Source organism: Coturnix japonica, chromosome 3 (genome assembly GCF_001577835.2).
Source record: "Coturnix japonica isolate 7356 chromosome 3, Coturnix japonica 2.1, whole genome shotgun sequence".
NCBI lineage: Eukaryota > Metazoa > Chordata > Aves > Galliformes > Phasianidae > Coturnix > Coturnix japonica.
This window is the reverse complement of record NC_029518.1, coordinates 79603886-79615975: the sequence shown is the minus strand read 5'-3', so window position 1 is coordinate 79615975 and position 12090 is coordinate 79603886. Positions and strand designations below refer to the sequence as shown.

The 12090-nt window shown below is 40.4% G+C and overlaps 1 protein-coding gene across 2 annotated transcripts in view; it reads right to left on the bottom strand.

Annotated features, from left to right (window-relative positions):
* COL21A1 (collagen type XXI alpha 1 chain) overlaps positions 1–9029 on the bottom strand; it is a 99436-nt gene extending 90407 nt beyond the window's left edge. The window contains exon 1 of one of the 2 annotated variants that reach the window (XM_015859231.2): positions 8935–9029. The gene's annotated coding sequence lies outside the window, so the exon portion shown is untranslated. The remainder of the gene's footprint in view (positions 1–8934) is intronic. The other variant, XM_015859230.2, reaches the window with a different exon arrangement.
* Positions 9030–12090: the final 3061 nt, after the last annotated feature.

Genomic DNA, 12090 nt, shown 5'->3' with positions numbered 1-12090 from the left:
GTCCAGGCATGCCTACTATTAGACATGTGCATGTGCAGGAATTTTTACTGACATAAACTTAAGCATAATGACTTTGGTTACCACTGCGGTTGAGTAGAAGCAAGAATCAATCTGGCATTTAAATGGTGGGCTTAGGTTGTAGTTACACATCTAAGTCCTAAGGTCCTCAAGAAATTATACAGTCAAGACTGGGTTCTATATATCTGAAGGCATACTCTTTAAAGTACACCAGAACATACCGGTGATGCAGAATGCAAACGTTCTGCAGTAAATTCTGTACATCAAAACAGAGAAGCTAAATTTAACTTGGGTTAAATATTATATACATCATCAGGATTGTCCTAACCCACCCGGCCTTGTTCAACTGCCTAAACCTCACACAGGCCCATAGCCATGGCCTGTCAGGGTCCCTCTAGATGGCTGAGATGGCTGCACCACACATACTGGTGTCATGTGGACAAAGTAACCATAAAACAGCAGTTTTGAAATTCTGATTCTTGAGCAAGATTTCTTTGTATACAGATGCCTTTGAAGAAATTTTTTCAAAGATATCCTATAAATGCTCCTGGAGAAATAGAAGACATATCACCACAGTTCTACCTAAAAATCCTATCAAAGGGAGCAGGAAACAAACCCAGAAGTACATGAGGTCAAGTCTCAAGGAGAAGAGAGAATTATGTCTTCCATAAGCCAAAGGTTTGGAAATGGACAGCTCCCACAATGGCCTTGCTGAAGCCTTCTTGCTACTACCAGGTGGCATAAAGGGACAAACTACTCATTAACAACAAAGATTATTTAGCATAAATTACCTAGGCATATGCAAAAATGAAATCCTCAGCTAGAAATACCACTTTTGAGAGCAGATATCTTATTCAAATCCAGATATGAAAACAGCAGAAGAGATCAAATAAATGGAATTCCTTTACTCTTTAGGAAATCAAAATTAAGCTTTTTTTCTTGGTACTGCTTGGCTTCCTCAAAGACAACTATGTGCTTCTGAAAATTAGGTACAGCTGTCCTCTCTTTTGAGCTTCTTAATGAAATCCTCTGCAGCCTAGCTTCCCTCCCCTTTTTGGCAGTAGTTGTCAATGTTCATTTCAGCTGAGTCAGAAGCGTACCATGGCCATGTGGGTCTCTTTGCACAGCAAATGGACTTAATCACAGGGGCATACAATTGCATTCCTTTCTCTTCATTGCAAATTCATCGGGGAATAACAAACATAAAACACTATTGTCTAGGACCTTAAAAAAAAAAAAACAAACATGTCATTCCTATTCAGAAAATCTGCCTTCCCTTCCCCACCCATCATTCTATTTAACAGAAGTAGGAAAAAAAAAAAAAAATCCTTTATAATTTTATCTTCCATTACATTTCAGAAGTATATTTTTTTCAGTTTAATAACCATTTCAATACATTTTATCATGATTTTCCATGATTTGCGTAATTCTACCTGGAAGATTCTCAATTTTACTTTTCAGGGATATGAAGAATCTTCTCCAAGTCTCCAGTTTGTTTATTTTGTTGATTTGCTTAGAGTTGCCACTTAATCCTTGCTTTCTCTGTATGCGACATAGTTTCTGAAGTACAAGAAAGACTCCTTCTTAGAAGGTGACGGTTTTTATTTCCTTTCAGTAAGAAACATGTAACACCTTTGGTATATAACACCTCTTAATTTTTGTATTTCCACCTAAAGTTTCCTTTGTGTTAATTTGCTATGAAATGAGGGACACTTTCTATAGCTCCAGTTTTCTCTACTGTACTTTTCCACAAAGCTCCATCTCATGAGATAAACATCTTGTGGTGTATCTCAAAACTTCCCTCACTTTTGCCTGCCCTGGTCTTCTCTCTCCAAATGGAAGCCTTTAAACAAAATGTGATAACTTTGCAGAAACTGTTCCACTTGGTAAGGAGTCCTGTTTTCCAATTCATTTCCATTCCACTTATATTCTGTCAAAAATGACCTGTTTTATCTTGTAATCACATGCTTTCAAGGCTAAGATTTTAAGAACTGGAGACTCCTGTGACCATCTCCCATAAACAACCAATGCCCCCAATTAAATGGAAGAGCAGTATTATAACTTTCCCCTGGGTTTTTTACTTGGACATAGATTCTAATCTGAGAGCAACTTCCCACAGAGAGATTTTTCTGTTTCGAAACACTTTCCACAGCTGAGAAAGGAATGAATCCATGACCCTAACAATGCAGCAGTGGTCCACACTCATTTCTTCCAACTTCAAGTAATATTTTGCAGAAAATCGCCCACCCTTTAAATTATTACACAGATGTGCCTTTCTCCTCTTCACTACAATGACACTGGAATTACACTTATAGTGTTTATTTTCTTGTCTTTTTTTTTTTTTTTCTTTCTGATTCTGACCACTTGCAATGAGAAGAGAGGAAATGGAAGAAAACCAGGGTCAGATCCCAAGTGCAAGAGGTAGGAACATGCTGAACTGGTCAAAGAAAGCTGCAACTAAAAGATGAGATGTTCATTTTAACATGCGTAGATTGCTGCCTAATGGAGTCTATCTGTGCCAGAGCTCCAAGAGAGCCACCTACGTGGTTAAAAGACTAAGAAAACAGAAATTATTATACTTGCAGACACTAAAGGCAATATGTACTTTTCTAATTGCACCTACAATATGAACATTGTAAGTGAAGGATATCAGGAAAAGAATTAAAGTACCACTATGCACACCTTCCTTCGAATTTACAGGCAACACTCATAGCCCAAAAGGCTCATCATGGCACTGACTGGTCCATCCCTCACAGATACCCAGCTAGTTTAACAAAAGTTCACACAGTTCTGCACACTTTTACTAGAAACAAGGGTCATGCCACAATATTTTACACGGAGCTCAGTAATCTGGTGTTTTAATACATCCTACTGCTTTTACAAATATGTAGCGTTATCTCAAGCTCTCCACATAAGATATCCCAGGCTGCTTTGGACTTAAGGAACTAACATTCACAAGGTGATGACAACTGCAGTTACTAGGATGAACATAAGAACAAGGTATTCTTGGCAACACAGAGCACACAAGTCTTTGTCAAAGGCTGAACCTACAGGTACTTCTGCTATTACAGCAACTGCAGCACTCTTCTCTTAGATGTCTTTAGATTACCTTAAGCGGGCTCAGCAAATACAAAATAAAAACGTTGCAACTGTTTTGACTAAAAATGAAACTTTTGGAAATCATTAACTCTACTTAATGAAGAAAGTACAGACTGTTATAAAGTAGTGTGGAAAATACAAGCTGGCAGGCTTCAACAATTATTGGCTTCCTCTCAAACTGGAGCTCGGGTGTTGTTTTTTTCTTTTTTTTTTTCAATTTTCTGTTGATGTAGGATATAAATGGGATCAGGCAAGTTTAAATATGCCCTATCATTACTATGGATCCAAAGATTTACACAAGTGAAAGGGGGAAAGGATAAAGACAATTTGAATAACACAACTCAATATTGTAAATTTGATAAATTAGACTAAACACTAAAAAAGGTTGAGGTTTGGTTATTTTTACATACTTTTTTAAATATACCAAAATGTTCTAAGGTAACCAAATTTCAGTGTTAATGTACACTCCAACCACAGTAGCTGGAATACTCTTTATACCAGCAACTCTCCCTTTCAATGACAGCTTGGGTAAATATATATTTCTAGTGTGTTCCACAGATGAAATCTTTAAAATCTTTAAAATTTGTTACAGCAGCAAATATGCAGTGTGCTGCAAGTGTTTCAGCTATCAGTGATCCATGCTCAGACAGACATCCGGAGCCATCCCAGGAAATCATAGCTCCTTAATTAAAACATATAAAAACCCAACACTCTCTTTTTTGTTCAGTCTTTCACAGCTTTGAACAAACCTGTGCATGCAGCAGCAAGTAGTCCACTACAATTGGCACATTTTATCTATTCCATGCAGATCTATAAAAGCAATGAGAAGTTCCCAGAACATGAGACAGTACAAGAGAGAACAATGAGAAAGGCTGGTCTGGATGAAAAATCTGAGGAAACGAGAGATTCTCCCTCAAAAAACTCCATGCAAACCCTCCTAAAAATCCTCTGAGCCCTCCTCACACCTGTTCCCATGCCAGTTCCCATGAGACTCTTGCTCCCCAGTCCCACATACAAAGCCACATGGCCCCTCCAGCTGTTTTTCAACCCCTCCTGCTCCCAAGAGTGGCTGTTTCTCCCGGCCTCTACTTCCATCCCCCCTACAATCTCCAGAACCCATTCATTTTGCCCCACTGTTATTTATTTCCATTGACATTACTGAGAAATGTGCAGCTTCTCTTTGTTATTAGTACAGTGCCTTCTGCCTCAAACCAGAGCTTCAGACCAAGCTACTGGAACTAATCATGGGAGGGAGAAAAGCTTGAACTATAAAAGTCTAAATTATGAACAGGCCTTAAAACACTAATATACAAGGAGGAAATTTGGATTTCCTATGTGCTAATGTAGCATTCTTTAAAGGCTTACTTTGATCTGACAGAGAACTCAAGAAGAAATGGAAATGTCTCACTGGCATGAAAGGTAGTTTAATTTTTCATCTTACCAATTGCAAACAAACTTCCCTGCAATTTTTGCATGTTCTTTGTTAGAAAGAATGCATCTCATTTCAGGGCCTGTGTGTTTCACTTAGAGCAGCTATTACCTTCTCACTATTTAAATCCTATGTTATTACAGCATAAAGCACACTGATAAAAAGACCAATTACTCAATCCAACATTGAAACGATATAAATCACATAAATTCCAAAAGGTTGACATGTATTTACTTTGTACTCCTATTTTCATTCACAGTATTATTCAGTGTGATCAACACCGCTCATCTCCCTGGTTTTTATCAGCTGTTAATCACTACTAGTGTGCCTGATATCTCCCCTAGAATGCAAAATCAATCAGCACTGCTGTAAAACAATGTCTGTGCAGATTATGGGCAATATAGAATTAAGTTTCATTTATAAATTTCACAGTACTCCAACACCATGGAAACTAGAGAGAGGAAAAAAAAGTCTTTTAAGTCATTTTGTCTAAGCCAGCACGAGTTTTCTCCTACTGCTTCTTTCCATGGCCAGTCCACTTCTAAAAGAAGCAGCATAGAGTAGGTCTCAGACTATTTTCCCACTCACAGGCTGGAAAGAAACATCAATCTTCAGTTTACTAATCTATTTATTTTAATTTTACAAAGCAGTATATATGGTCACAGTGTATCAACCTCCTCAATTTTCCACTTGTACCTAAAGTTCACTGGTTAGGCACTCAAAGGCCTAATCTTTGCTCAAGGAGGTGCACTGGGTCCTTCCTGGAAGGGGATACACAGGGAACATCGCATCCCACAAGCTACCAAGCCAGGGCTTTGCTGAACCGCAGCTTAATACTGCACAAAACATTTATAGGGGCTTTTGTTTAATGGGTAAAGGTAAATGCTCAAGCATTTTTCCTTGCAGTTATCACACTAGGATATACTGTAACATTGCCTCTCACTCTGCCAGCTCCCTAAAATCCCCACCTTTGGATACAGTGCTAATGGGTAGATATCTCACTTTTCCAACACAAAAACTGGATCAGTGAAACTGTTTCATTGCCCTCATCCCACTCACAAGCTTAACACCTAGGGCCTCATGCTAGTCATGGGACTCACAGCCCCTGCCCCAAGCAAGGCCACACCTGGGCTGGTCTCCAGCTCTTCACAGCATTGCCCTGCTGGGCCCAGCTGCAGGCGAATGGCTTGGCTTCCACGTAGGTGCTCAGTGGGTAGGGCTGGGGCAGGCCCCAGTTGCCCTGCTCCTGGTGGGGCAGTGGGATGGGCCCTGGTATCCCGGAGAGCCTCTTCTACTGCTTTGAGATGATTCAGAGGAAAACAGACAGTGCATTTTGTAAGCAGTATTTTGACCTCCTTGAGCATTCTGAACTAATGCTACCCAGTGCCAAAGGCTACTCCCTTAGAGTAGATATGATGGAAAGCAAAAAAGAGCAGCAAAACAGGAAACAGTAGTAAACCCCCTTCATAAACAGTGGGTCTTCAATGAGATCATCAGGTTCAGCTCCGGTTATGCCAGCTCACAGAAGATAAAAAAAAGCACAAAGACATCTTGATAATACAGATGACTAAGAACATAAAAATAGGTCTTTCTTATAAAGAGACACTAAAAAGACTAGATCTGCTCTATTTGATAACTTTCTAAAGCAATAAGAACAAAACAACAGGACACAAAGTAATGAAAAACCTTGAAAGAAAGGTAGGTCTTCTGTACACCCCTTTTCTTATAAAATAGGGTTATTCAAAAAAAGTGGTTTTCCTTTTTCATTTCATAGTCCAACATGGGGAACAACATTCCCCAACAATGGGAAGCAAAAAACCTAGTACAATTTTAACAGTAACTATGTGTTACCTGGTAATAACAGGAAGATTAACACCATGAATGTGCAAAATGAGTAAAAAGGGGAAAGAAAGAAAAAAAACAAGTAACATAATGGAAGTATGGAAACAAAAGCACCAAGAAAAGGTCAATTTCTGCTAGCTATTTCTGTAATCAGTTGGGCTGATAACTGGACCGGGCAAAAAAATTTTGCTGAATCCAGTAGGATAAACTACACTTTCCAGCTATGTGTGCAAGCTGAATTATAATGCAAGTAATTTCCAAGATTATGATCATAGTCCAGAACAAGGCAAAATAAACGAAAGCGCAATTCAACCTTATAGACTTGCCAGAAACATATTTGTGTTACCAACGACCTGAAGGGAGCAATGCGATACGATTTATAGAACTGTACTCTGGAATTGAGCTCCAGTTTACTAACATTCACCAATAAACCAATCTGCTGATTGCAATGGTGCCAGACCAAGATGTTCTTTAGCAATCATCCACCACTGTTCCTAGACCTCAGCTGTAAATGCAGTTCGAGTAGAAGGAAGAAGGATCATAAAATCCAGTGTAATAATTAAGCATATAAGTGAAATATAGTAAGTGGATTACTGAGTAGCATTTAGCTTACAAAGCTGCCTCTTAGAACCACCACCAGGAGCATCAGGCTGACCTTCTGACAGCATCAGACAACCTAGACAGCTGTAAGGGACCTGGAGATATGAGATGTTTCACAGTATCATAGAGTCATTGAGGCTGGAATGACGAATAAGATCATCTAGTCTAACCATTAACCCATTAACAACTGATTGTGATTACTCCAGGCCATGTCCTTCAGTGACATCTACATCCTTCTTGAAAACCTCCAGAGACAGTGACTCTACCACCTCTTTGGGCAGCCTGCTCCAGTGCTTCATCACTCCTGAGAAGAAACCTTTCCTAACATCCAACCCCTTGCCGTGGTCACTCTCTCTTTCAGTATTTCTGGCAAATACACTGTTAGATAGGTTAGATTTGATCTTAAAATGCTCCAGTGAAGGAAATTCCATACCCTACCTGCACAATCCAACACTGATTACTTATGTAGTTAGAGAGGACTTCCCCTGCCATTTAGTCTAATCCTGCCTGCTATAGCTCAGCATGCTGGTTCTTGTTGTACCTCCAGTTGATGTGAAGAACAGCTTATTTCTCTCTACTCTGCAGCAACCAATTACAAATCTGAAGATTGTTATCATGTCTTTCATCGCTCTTTGTTTCCCTGCACTGTAAAAATGCAGTTCTTTCACTTCTTTATCATAGGGAACATTTTCTAGATCTTGGATCACCTTTATTACTCTTCTACTGGCTAACTGCCTGATGGAACTGTGGTGTCCAAAATCACATACAGTATGGATACTGTAACTAGTGCAAGGTGACATTACACACCTGGAACACTCCACTTGGGCATCCCTGGATAATGTTTGTCATGACTTTTCTTTAAGTACAAACACATACACAGCTCTGATCAGCAGAACTGACTGAGTAGAACCTTCACTTTGGAAGTCCACTTCACCTTCTGCTTGAACATGTTTTGCGCATATACGTAATATTCTGTATCCCAACAGACTCTTCATGGTTGAAAACCACATTTCTTAATGAAAACATAATTTTCACAGCACTTCAAACCAACATTCCTTGCTCATTCTTTAGTTCACTATTATGTATTTGCATAAATATTTGAGTGACATACAGTAAGCAACACCCCAACCAGTAAGGTTTGAGGGAAAATCCCAACCCTCTGTTTAATGATGTAAGTTTAATAAACCTGCAATGCTTCCTCAGGTGCCTGAGAACTGGAAGTCTTTCCAAATCAACCAGAGGACTGATTTCCTAGCCTGTGAAATCCTGGAACCAGAGACTAGACCCTTCCAGCACAGTACCATGTACATCTCAGCATTAAGCAATGGAACAGGAGTCATCCCAAGTGGCCTCCCAAGCAGCCTTTTCCTTCTAGGTGCAGAAATGGGTATAATTGCAGTCACTGCAATCTGTTCTGCTCTGCTCATTGCTGTAATGCCTGAACTCCCATGCCACAAACTAGCCTAAGCACAGACATATAATGCCAGCAATTCATTTCACTACTGTGTCTGACTAACATGGATTTCTATATCACGCAGAACAATATAACATAAATGATTTCATCATGTTCCAACAAAACAAGCATTTCAAGTCAGCACAATCTACCCACTGCACTGCAATTGTACTGCAACAAGCAGAAAATCAACAAGAAAACCCAACACATTTGTGACACACCGCGCTCACAGCTCCCTGTTAAAAAGAAGGCACAAACATCATTATCTCGGACGCACGACTTTACAGCTCCCACCGTCCCTATACCCGGGCTGCACCTGCCGCCTCGACGGCGCCGTCCCTCCCATCACCCCCAGACTCCAGCACGGTCGCGAATGCGGGGAGCCCCGCGGGGCGCAGCTCAACCCGGCTCCCCTCACCCACCCGAAAGGACCCGCCCCGCTGACCCGCTGACCCGCAGCCCCGCACGCCCTCGGCCGGCCACGCTCCCCCACCTGCCACAGGTCCGCTCGCTGCAACGCGGCTCTTCCCCGCTCCAGCTCGGCTGCAACACGGGCCCCGCGCCGCTGGACCTCCCGCCCCGCCCGCAGCACCGCCTCCTGCCCGCCCCCCGCAGCTGCGGCCGCGCGGCTGGTGATGATGCGTGGGACACGAAGGGCATTCGGGGGCGTCGTTCGTTGCAGGTAGTTGGCCTGAGTAGTTGGATTCATGGCCACACACCTCAGCGCTCCTGTTGCACACGTGCTTTCAGGCTGTCTGCGGGGAAGCTGTCTCACAGCCCTCGAGAGATCACCACGCTGCCTGTTTCTCACTTGGGTGGAATTACTTTCTGAGTAGCCCTCGTGTGTCTCAATATGTGATGATGTGGTTTGATTGCTGTCTCTGAGCTTATTCGTACACATCTGTATATATACGTTTTCCACCTTGCCCTCAATGCCAATATGTCATGAGCCCTTAAACAACAGTCATCTGCAAACATTCATGATACATTGTTAAACACCGTTTCCTTTGAATCTATTTAACAAGGTTATAGTGCATGAATTTTGCCTTTAACAGAATTTACACCAAAACCCAAAGGTTTACAGTAGTATAACAGTAGTCTCAATCACAATTTACTATCATAGGACTGAAATCCATTGGTGATAACCCAGATATCACTACTGACATTTTTTCTTGGCTTAATGAAATGGTATAAGAAGGTAAATTATACATGAAAGTGTGTGAACGTTGCTCCCTGTAGGTGATAGTTTTTCCACTGCCATGTTTTCTCAACCATTAGAGTATCCTAGCATTAAATTATGAAAACGGTGGTTTCTGCTTGATCATTCATCAATAATATTTGATATTTTTTGCCTAGATGCTGAGTTTGAAGAGGGAAAGAGGCACATTCTCAAGTAAAGCACCAAAAAGATGTGATGCCCAATGAGGTCGTATGAAATTGAAATGTAAGAAAATCCAGGCTGAAATCTAAGCATGAATTGTGTACAGATTAGTCATTTGGAGGTCACTGCTACATGGGGATCTTGCTTCAGGCAATCAGAAATTGTGTCATCCTTCTCCCACACTGTGAAAGTTCTCGATGTCTTTCTTTGTGTCAGGATTCTGTGGTTTCAAATTCAGTTTCTGGTTATTCTACAGAGATGGTACTGTAGCCAAATTGATGTCGACAGAAAACTTTCCTTGTGGAAATTCTCAAGAATTAGATTGACCTAAACCCATGTTGCCTAAATATATTTGAGTCAACTTTGAGTCACTGAAATGAAGATAACTACATTTAAAAACGTATTTTCCCATGTTTATGTTTCTCCTCTGGGATTCTTCCTTAACTGAGGCAAAACTTCAATTTTGCTATTTTTAATGAAGTTATATTGAAGTTTTAAAGGGTAGAATATTACAAGAGAAATAGAAGCAGAGTTTTGCCTTTCTAACTGAAGTCTCAGGGAAAGATCAAATGTACCATAGGGGTGCAGTTCTTTATTGCATAAGTCTACTTCTGTAACTACTTGCACACCATTAGCTTTACTCAAAATAATGACACGGTGTATTGGTGCTGTGCAGGTTAGTTAGTGTTTGCAGGGAAAAGTCCTGAGGATGCGAGTAATGGGGGTAGCATGACTCATCCATGTAGAAATCTTACAAAGGTCAGTTCTCCCAAGACCCATTTCACCAGCCACAAATTCCCCTTTTCCTTCTCTCGGAGCAGCAGTGCAGGGCCCTCTCCCATACCCTTTGGTGTGGGATGCATGAAGTGGTGGGGCATGAAAGGCTGGTTTCATGAAATAGCATCTTTTCAAATTCATCAGCTGTCCTGTATATTAATTAAAAAGAAATCATAGAATCATAGAATCACAAGGTTGGAAAGGACCTATAAGATCATCTAGTCCAACCGTCCTCCCTTTACCATACCTTGAGAAAAACCCTAAACCATATCTTCTAGCTCCCTATCCAGATGCTATGTATCTGTTCAGAGTGTTTCCAAAGTAATGCTGTGTTCAAGTCATGTAATTTGAGAGATGTACATAAACTCCTGCACTTGTTAGTAGTAAGCACATGTAAAAGAGCAACATCTCATTATCTCACAGGCCAGTCTGGCATCAATTGTACTTTCAAGCTGTAGAATATTTTCTACTAGTTTCAAACTCAGACTTAATTTCTAGTTCTCAGATTTTTCCAGCTTAATCTTTGTATGCCGATGATTTCTTTACTTTTATCCAGCCTCACAACCAGCCAATAAATAGTAGGAAGGCAGCCAGGAACCAGTAGGCTCAGAGATAAGTGTTGATGCTGGGCCAGCTGAATTTACTCTTGAATATTATAGATAATTTTTAGTGGACCAGAACTTCTGCTGTCCTCAGCAGATACTCAATGAATAAGGAATACTTAGACTTTTCATACACATATTCTTGTCTAGGAATTGAAATACTTAATAAGAGTTCAGGCTGTGAAGGATCACACTTGCACCCTAATGATGTTTACTGCATTTGAGACAGATAAGATTTTAAGTTGTAAATGAAATCCCACTAAATACAGGAGCTGTAGTAATCACACCACTTGGAGCCTATGCTATAGAAAACCAGCAATGCAAGACATTTATGAAATTCTGCTGTCAGCAACCACACCACATTCTATAAATCATCTCAGCAAGATCAGATTATTTTACAAGGGACAGAAGCTTGATGACTTGATTGCATACCAGCCTGCAATTTTGCATTATCTCTCCAATAAATATACTTTGGTTTACCATATTGGCGCAATCAAGATTCTGAAATGAGTTCTACATTATCATGATGAGAGAGGGAAGGACTAGGACTGGGAAAAAAAGAAACTAGAGCTAAAGCATGAGAAATAAACAACTGGAAAATACTAGTTGGACGCCAGGATTTTCAAAACAGAAGTTTCCACAGTCCCTGTCATTTAAACCATTGCTTTAAAAAGCTTGATGTTTGGAAAATTGCATTTCCATAGTTAAAGTGATAGCCCTTCATGGTTTAATGATAATGCAGGCAATGTGGGCAATAGATGCAAACTATTAAGTTTGGTTTCTGCTTTAGGAGCCCTGGCTCTCTACAAAAACACTGGAGCAAGAGACTTCTCTAGGGTATGAGGAAAAAACATTTAGGTTAAGTCTTTATCCTGTGATACTACTACAA